This window comes from Mandrillus leucophaeus, unplaced genomic scaffold (assembly GCF_000951045.1).
Source record: "Mandrillus leucophaeus isolate KB7577 unplaced genomic scaffold, Mleu.le_1.0 Scaffold446, whole genome shotgun sequence".
Lineage (NCBI taxonomy): Eukaryota > Metazoa > Chordata > Mammalia > Primates > Cercopithecidae > Mandrillus > Mandrillus leucophaeus.
In genome coordinates this window covers 451,486-460,447 of record NW_012104765.1, presented here as the reverse complement: position 1 = coordinate 460,447, position 8,962 = coordinate 451,486, and the positions used below count along the sequence as shown (strand labels likewise).

General features: G+C 49.5%; 1 long non-coding RNA gene across 1 annotated transcript; it reads right to left on the bottom strand.

Annotated features, from left to right (window-relative positions):
• Positions 1 to 4,464: 4,464 nt before the first annotated feature.
• Positions 4,465 to 8,355, bottom strand: LOC105549591. The gene is made up of 2 exons (XR_001007570.1): positions 8,281 to 8,355; positions 4,465 to 6,735 (listed from the first exon to the last, which is right to left on the bottom strand). It is a non-coding gene; the product is annotated as an uncharacterized LOC105549591 (long non-coding RNA).
• Positions 8,356 to 8,962: the final 607 nt, after the last annotated feature.

Sequence of the window (8,962 nt, the reverse complement as noted above, 5' to 3'; positions counted from 1 at the left end):
AATCCCAGCACTTTGGGAGGCCGAGGCGGGTGGCTCACGAGTTCAGGAGATTGAGACCATCCTGGCTAACACGGTGAAACCCTGTCTCTGCTAAAAATTAAAAAAAAATTAGCCAGGCATTGTGGCAGGTGCCTATAGTCCCAGCTACTCAGGAGGCTGAGGCAAGAGAATGGCATGAACCTGGGAGGCAGAGGTTGCAATGAGCTGAGATCGCACCACTGCACTCCAGCCTGGGCGACAGAGCAAGACTCCATCTCAAAAAAAAAAACTCCTAGGTGGTAAGTTCGTGAGTGGTTAAAAATCTCAGTATAAGTTGAAGCAGATATTGGTGGTTGATGTTGGTGGTACAACAGTTCTTCTATTTTCATTTTACTTTCCAACCTGGCCCTCTGTTTGGCGGAACTGATATAGAAAAATCCACACACTCCCCAAATGTTTTTTATATTTTTAACAGCTTTATTGAGATAGAATTTACTTACAGTAAGCTGCAGTAACGGAATGAGTACAACTTAGTGAATGTTACCAGTTGTATGTGCCTGGGAAACCACTGCAATCAAGATAAAGCCAGATCTATTAGATTGGCTTCCTTGAATGGGTGACCCATTTGTTTTATTCACGGCATTTTATTGGCAGGTGGCAGGAACTCAGCTCACACTACTTAGGCAAAGAAGAGGAGATACAGATTTTTGTAGTTGGAAAGTCCAGGGATACACCAGCGTCAGGTATGGCTGGCTTCAGGGGTTCAGCAGATGTCATGCCCTTTCTACCCTTCTCTCAACCAAATTCTCTCCCTAGAGCTGGCAAGATGGCTGCTGGCAGCCCCCAACTAACATTCTATTTAGCGATGCCTAAGAAAAGGAGCAGTTTCCTCTGATGGCCCTGAGGAACTCCCATAGGGCAGCTTTGGGTCATGTGCCCAGCCCTGGATGGGGTAGAATCAGCACCGGGGATGTGCTTGTGAGCGCTGGGTGTGCTCATCTCTTCCTGAGTCCAAGGTCAGTGTAACGTCTCTGTGATGTTATGTTTGTAGCTTGAAGCTGGTAGTGGGGGAGTATTTACACCATGGAAACTGGCAAATGCTACAAATCAAGGTTTTTCTCCCTGTCCCCTCCGCCTGCCCCTGGCTGGCCATTAAACAGTTATGTACCCTACTGAGTCAGTCCTACCTAAATCTATGAAACAGGTTCTCCTGAGGAAAGAGCTGTTCTGTTAATAAAAGAGGAAACGGACCCTGATCAGACAGGAATAACCGAGGAACTTCACTCTGTTGAATTCAAAGCCACCTACAGCAGACCTCAGGAAGGAGTCCTCCAGGATAACATCCCGCCCCAAACTCCCAAGGGGACCACACCAGGTTGAATCCACTGCAGAGATTGTTCAGCCAATATGGACCCTTCTAGAAGAACGGCCCAGGCTTTGCTCCTCTGACAGCTCACCTCCCTCCAGCTACCCCCAACCCCAACTCCCAACCACTGCCAGTCACATTCTTTGGAAAATTAAAGAACTTCCTAAGCCTGGCTGCTCTCTGCAAAGCCATTCCAGCAACCTAGACCCATGATTTTCAGCCTGTTCAGCTATTTTAAAACAACCCTCTCAAAGCAGCCCCAGAAATGGGGGCTGCGGCTTGATTTGAGGTTAAACAAATAAGTGCCATTTATCCACCAATGCTCTAGGAATGAAAGATTTCTTCAGGCAAATTCCCAAGCTGTGCGCTCCAGAAAAACTGCTGTCCCAAATTGCCGGGTGCCAACCCAGTGTTCTTCATTTCCAAAGATATTTGGGGAGTTTTCAGCCGTGCTCTGCACAGAGTGCTAGGACGGATGACAGTGTGGGCGGCCAGGCATGCCGCCTCAGCCTCTGCTCAGCCTCACCCCGGGTCTTCTTGGCTGTGTCAGCCTCTCATGCCGGGACCCACAGAACCCTTGGAGTTCCCGGGGCATTTCTTGGCCTGCTGGGAAATGGCGCTTCTCCATCTTAGGGGGCCTGGACCAGACTGCTGGCTGTTTGAGTCAGATAGCTTTTCTTCCCATGTTTTGAGGGTAGGCAAGATGAGAAAAATTTAAAAAAAAAAAAAAAAAACATATTCTCAAACAAATAAAACTACACTCCACCGGCCAAGAAAGCTGAGCCTCTCTGGGATATAGGGAACAGGAGCCACTCCACACAGGAGTCTCCCATCCCTTTCTCTCTAGGGTTTTTGTGCCCAGACTGGAAATCGGAACCACAAGCTCTCACATCTCCCTACTCTTGGAAGTTTTCTGTGGCAGAAACAATAATGCTCACTACAAAGGCCGTTGGCTCCCCTGCATTTCCCAGCTGTGCCATATGGCTAGCTTTGGCCGATGAAATTGAGCAGAAGTGATATGTGTCATTTCCAGGCTGAAGCAGTAAAAAGCTGGTGCGCCCTTCTCCAGGGTCTGTTTCCCAGCTGCCACAGTCATGGAGGCCGTGTGTTCCAGATGGCGCCGCTACAGCTGATGGAACTTCTGTCAGCCTGGGTCCCTGAGTGAGTCTGTGGAGGAGAGCTGCAACTGCCTGCCGACCTGCTGGGACAAACAACGTGAGCAAGAAGTAAGCTTTTGTTGGGCTCAGCCACTGAGACCCAGGGACTGTTTGTTACTGCACCATTGCCTGGCACACCTGATTCAAGCTCCTGACATGCTCTGCAGACTTTGCCATGTTGTTCACTGGGAGGCACCAGCATGCATGAGATAGAAAACACTTCCTTCCACTCTGGCTAACAGGCGTCACCCAAAATAGTGCTGATGACTTTACATCCAGCCCCAAAGATTTAAGGAACTTCTCTCTGAGCTTGGGCCCAGGTCTGCGCCTTCCTTTACACATGGTTGGCACTAGTATAAAAATGGCACTTTTCCACATGCCAAGGCATTTAACAGGCATGAAGCACATTTGCTGATGATCTCCCATGAGGTGAAGGAGATAGGCCTAATTCCCGTTTTAAAGCTAAGAGCATTGCAGCTCAGAAGGGTCACATTCAAGGTCACACAGCTAATTAAAGTACTTGAACCTAGGTCTGTGTCTCTTGCCCCAAAACCAGTATTTCTCAAAATGTAGTTCTGGCCAGGTACGGTGGCTCACACCTGTAATTCTAACACCTTGGGAGGCCGAGGCAGGCAGATCACTTGAGGCCAGAAGTTTGTCACCAGCCTGGCCAACATGACGAAATCCCCATCTCTACTAAAAATAGAAAAGTTAGCCAGGCGTGATAGTGCATACCTGTAGCCCCAGCTACATAGTAGGCTGAGGCACAAGAGTCGCTTGAAACTGGGAGGCAGAGGTTGCAGTGAGCTGGAGATCAAGCCACTGCACTCCAGCCTGGGTAACAGAATGAGACTCTGTCTCAAAAAAAAAAAAAAAAAAAAAACACATTTTTTTTTTCATACATTTTTTCAGAGACCGAAAGCCTGGACCTGGGAATGTGCATTTTTTAAGTTTCTCAGGCCATAATTATGCTGAGTTTGAGAATCCTTGCCCCACATTGCCTCCTCCCATCTGGTCAGCTTTCTACAGCGGGAGGGGAGCGGTGGGATTTTAGGGGTGAACCAAAGGATTACCTCCCTAACCAAAGCAACAAATGAAAAATGTGTCCCCTGCCAGACTGCTCTTTGTGCCCGAAATTATCCCAAAAGACTCATTTCTTTGGGTTAAAATACAAACAGTCCTAGATCACTCGGGACCTTCTCATGAATGAACTCGGGTGATTCCCAGCCAGGAACAATGGCTTGTACGAAGTCACTCTGCAAGGTCAGCTTTTGCGGGGAAACATCAGTCAAGACCTTGATCTGAAATGGCAAATCCAGCTGGAGGTTGCAGGTGGTGAGATCCTGGACAGCAGGGAGACGCTGAGCATCAATGGGGTGGGGGTAGTATGGGGTGGGGATAGTATGGGATAGGGAGGGGGGGTGACAGTAGCAGTGGGGGTGAAGGTGAAGGACTCCCAGGAGAGAAAAAAAAATGCAACTGGGGGAGGTAGTGAAGCCACACACACCAGAGTCAGAAAGAACTGGAGGCCAGGTGTAGTGGCTCATGCCTGTAATCCCAGTACTTTGGGAGGCCAAGGCAGGTGGATCGCCTGAGGTCAGTTCGAGACCAGCCTGGCCAACATGATGAAACGCCATCTCTACTAAAAATACAAAAATTAGCCAGGCATGGTGGTGCATGCCTGTAGTCCCAGCTACTCGGGAGACTGAGGCTGGAGAATTGCTTGAGCCTGGGAGAAGAGGTTGTAGTGAGCCGAGATCGTGCCACTGCACTCCAGCCTGGTGACAGATGCCTCCAAAAAAAAAAAAAAAAAAAGAACTGGAGTAAAGCCTCAGCCTTGCTACTTATCGGTGTGACCTTGCAAATACTACTTTACCTCCTGTGCCTAAGTTTTCTCATGTGTAAAACGCAGCTAATAACAGAACCTACCTATGGGGGCATTGTAAGAATCAAACACATTCATGTGTGGAACAGTTAACATTTACTGACCCTTGTGCCAGTAGCCATGCTAAGTGCTTTGCATATATTATTAACTCATTTAACCTTCATAGACAACCAATGGTGTGGTTATTATTTTACCCATTTTATAAAGGAAGAAAGTGAGGCACAGAGAGGTGAAGTAACTTGCCCCAAGGTGGCATAGCTTCTAAGTGTCAGAGTCAACATTTGAACCTAGTCGGTCATATTTCAGGGGCAGTGGCTCTGATGGCTACGCTCAGCAGCAGATGCTTCATCTCACAGAGACGGCTGCAGTGGTGGGGGCCAGAGTGCAGCCTGCTGAAGGATGGACCTCTGGGCAGGGGTCCCTGTTGTTCAGGTCCAAATCAGACTGAACAGTAGCCTTAATCATTAAGATCACTACAGAGCTAAGGGGTGAGAGTGTACTCTGCCTGTTCTCCCTCCACCCCCAAGACACTCACCCTATTCCACACCCAGAGGAGGACATGGGGTGCTCCCTTCCAGAGCCTAGAGACCCTGGGATGGCTCCAGCCCCTTCTCCCAACATTCCCCCAGCGAAGAGCACCAGTACCCTTGCTCTGCTGTCCACCGGGCAGTTGTCCTGGGATCAGTGTGTTTGGTTGTTCCTCGTTTTGTCTTGCTTCCCTTTGAGAGCATCTCCTGAAATAAACGGCAGTGTTGCAAGGAGAAAAGGGAGCCCAGCCTCTCTGGAGCAGTTACGATGGGCAAACAAAGAAATCCACGTGCGGTGTCTCACGGGGCCTTCACGCCTTTGTGAAGTAAATATTATAGTCCTCATTCTGCGGATGAGGACGCCAGGCCCAGAGAGGCTAAATGACTTGCTCCAAGTCACAGAGCAAGTCGGCAGCACCTGGCTGCATCAAATGCTTGTCTACTGGAATCCAAAGCTGTTTATGGGATTTGGGGCTCTGCTGGGGCTTTTACACCCAACCCCCAAAGGTGAAGTTCTCTGTTCCTCATTCATTCCTTCATATGCTGAGTGTTTTGCAGCAGCGGCTCGATGCCAGGCATTGGAGTAGAGACCATAGCAACCTGGCCTCCGTTTCATTCTGTTCAGCAGGACTGGTGATCTTTCTAAACGGGATATTTGTAGAGGTTTTCATCGCCCCAGTTTCTGGAAGGCCTGATCATCAGCCCAGGGGCTGCTCCTCGGGGATGGGAGTCAGGGGTTCAGCTTCTTCGTGGGAGAATCCAGCTCTGGGTGTTTCAGGAAATTTCTGACCTGCCAGGTTTCCTGATCAGTCAGAGCTGGGGAGTGGGGGCCCGAGAGAAGAGGTTTCCCGTCAGCCCAGCTTTTGTCTCTCACATGAGCGCGAGACAGACAAACCACAACCACAGACTCGACCAGCTGTGGAAGCGTCGAACAGGAAACCCGGAACATCTGGTGCTCCACTTCCTCTGAGGGCTGTGCACGTCTGGGGCGCCGGGTGTGTGTGTGCATGTCCGCCTGTGTGCACGACTGTTTTCTCTCCTGCCGTTGGTTAGTGGGACCTGGATGCAGACAGAGCTGGAAACCACAGGTCTTGTGGTGACAAGGAAGCCAGACACTGGCTCCCCAACCCTTACAGCACGGCGTCCCTCCTCAGACAGTAACCGGGGATCCGACCCAGTCTCGCAGGCCCTTGGCTAGCTTCAGGTCACCATGCATTTGAAGAAAGGGATTTCTTTTCCTTTCAGATTGTGATGGTTTAGAGACATTGTTTGGAGGTGAGGTGGGAGGGCTCTGCTTACATATAACTTGGCCTCAGCATACAGACCCACAAAAAGCAGCCTCTGGACAAAAGCTGCTTTTGTTTTTTGCTTTTTGTTTTTGAGACAGAGTCTTGCTCTGTCACCCAGGCTGGAGTGCAATGGCGAGATCTCGTCTCACTGCAACCTCTGCCTCCCAGGTTCAAGTGATTCTCCTGCCTCAGCCTCCCAAGTAGCTGGGATTACAGGCATGGGCCACCATGCCCGGCTAATTTTTTTGTATTTTTACTAGAGACAGGGTTTTGCCATGTTGGTCAGGCTGGTCTCAAACTCCTGATCTCAGGTGATCCACCCGCTTCGGCCTCCCAAGGTGCTGGAATTACAGGCGTGAGCCACTGTGCCCAGTAGCCATGCTAAGTGCTTTGCATACATTATTAACTCATTTAATCTTCACAGACAAACAGCTTTAAAAAAAGCTGTTTTTAAAACAATTTGAGGAGCATCTGTGGATGAACGCTAAGGCCATGTGCTGGTCAGGAGGCAGTTGATTAGTGGTGGTGTTCTCTGTGTGAGGAGAAAACAGGGTTTTTAATTTTTCATTTTTCTGAAGGGAAGAATCATAAGGAAGTGGAAACAAAAGGCTCCCCAAACCATAGCATGAGGTTTAACTCTCATGATACGTTAAGGAAGTAGGCATTATTATGCCCATTTTTATGAATCATGAAATAGATGTGCAGGAGGGTTCAGAAGTCACTCCAGCTAATACAGCGCCTAACGAGCAGGGGCAAGGTTCAATTCAAACCGAATCCCAGCCTCATGCTAGATCTTAGTTCACACTTCATTCTTTCAACGAGCATTTATAAACTAAACTGTACCTAGCAAAGAGTTGGGACTTCAATGTTTCTTGAATTAATCACCTAAATGTGCCATGATGTCAGAGACAGATGTCATCCTCACTGTAGCCCCAAGGCTCAGCACGGTATCCAGGAAAGAATAGGTGCTTGTAGTCCCAGCTAATTGGGATGCTGAGGCAGGAGAATTGCTTGAACCCGGGAGGCAGAGGTTGCAGTGAGCCGAGATGGCGCCATTGCACTCCAGCCTGGGCGACAGAGCAAGACTCCATCTCATGAAAAAAAAAAAAAAAAAGAATGGGTGCTTAATCAATGTCAGCAAATGAATACGTAAAGGAATTCCAAGTTTTAGAACAGCGATACTTTATTTTTGCTTGTTGTTTGTTGTTTGTTTTTGTTTCTTTTGAGCCGGAGTCTCACTGTCAATCAGGTAGGAGTCTAGTGGTGCAAATTCGGCTCACTGCAACCTCCACCTCTAGGGTTCAAGCGATTCTCCTGCCTCAGCCTCCGCAGCAGCTGGGATTACAGGCGCGCACCACCACGCCCGGCTAATTTTTGTATTTTTAGTAGAGACAGGGTTTCACCATGTTGGCCAGGCTGGCCTCAAGTGATCCGCCCAACTCGGCCTCCCAAAGTGCTGGGTAACAGATGTGAGCCACCACGCCCGGCCGATACTTCGTTTTTCTGGAGGTCATTTACTTAGCAAGGCTAGCTGTTTGGATCCTGGCTAAAAATGTGAAAGAAGACAGAAAGAGTCACAAGCAGTCAACAAAAGTCACGGGTCCTAGCAGGTAAAAGTTCAAGTACTTGATTCAAAGCCGAAATTCTCAGGTCCTCAGTCGTAGCCTGGTTACCCTTACAAACACCAGGGCTAAAGAGCACGGTTAATGATCTTTCCAGAACACAAGATTTGAAAGCATCTGTTTCGAAGGGAGATGGCCTGCTAGAGGAAGCTTGCGGGCAACAGCAAATTGGGAGTTGGACTAACACTTTCAGACTGGGATGCCACGAAGAACTCGCCAGCAGAGATAAGAGATGGGCAAGATGAAGAGAATGAACTGTGATTCTCAGATATCTGCCCGCAAGGTGGCTCCGAGAAAGCCAGCCGGAAACTGCAGCATCGCGGAGGATTTCTCCGGTTCAGGTTAAAGAGACAGCAGCCAGACGGTGCCGACCTCAAACTCAACTCCCGACAGCAACCTTGAGGCCACCCGAGGTGGCGCATGCGCAGTATGCGAGGTCGTGCTCCTTTTCATACCTGCGGACCTGCGGAGTCTTCTTCCTGAGCAGGGCTTACGTCACGCAAGCGCCGCGGGTGTGGGACGTCATCTGAGAGCGCCACGCGCGGTCCCGAAACCCTGAGCACCGTCTGGCTAAGGCGTTGCTGTAGAGACCGTGCGCCGAGTCCCGCCCCCGAGGCGGGATTGGAGGAGAACTGGTCAGCTGACAAGGGTGGCGTTTCGAAAGCGCGCGGTAGGCGGTGCTGGGACTCAGAGCCCGAAAACTGATTTGAGGGGCGTCTTGACCGAAGGTACTAAATATCACATGGCTCCGTTAAAGTAAAAATGCAAACTGCCCTAATGGGATTTCATATAAGGCTGGAGGGCTGGGAAGACTTAAATGTATCACTTCAGTAGCTATGGGGTGGGAAGAAGAGTTTGGACCAGACTAGCGCCGGGATAACCTGACCTTTTTGAGCCTTAATTTCTTCTCGAAGGGATCTTTCCCATCAGCATATAAACATGTGATTTCCCCGTTCCTGAGAACCCTGTCGTGGCTCCAGCTCCCATCCCATCCCCTCGCTTTCTGAATATCGTAACTCCTTGGAAGAGTGTATATTCTTTGTCCAGCTCTCTCCTCCCACTTTGTTGAACTCCCTCCAGGCAAACTCGGTCTCTCCCCAGTCCTCCTCTTACCTGCTCTATCAGCAATTTTTGATA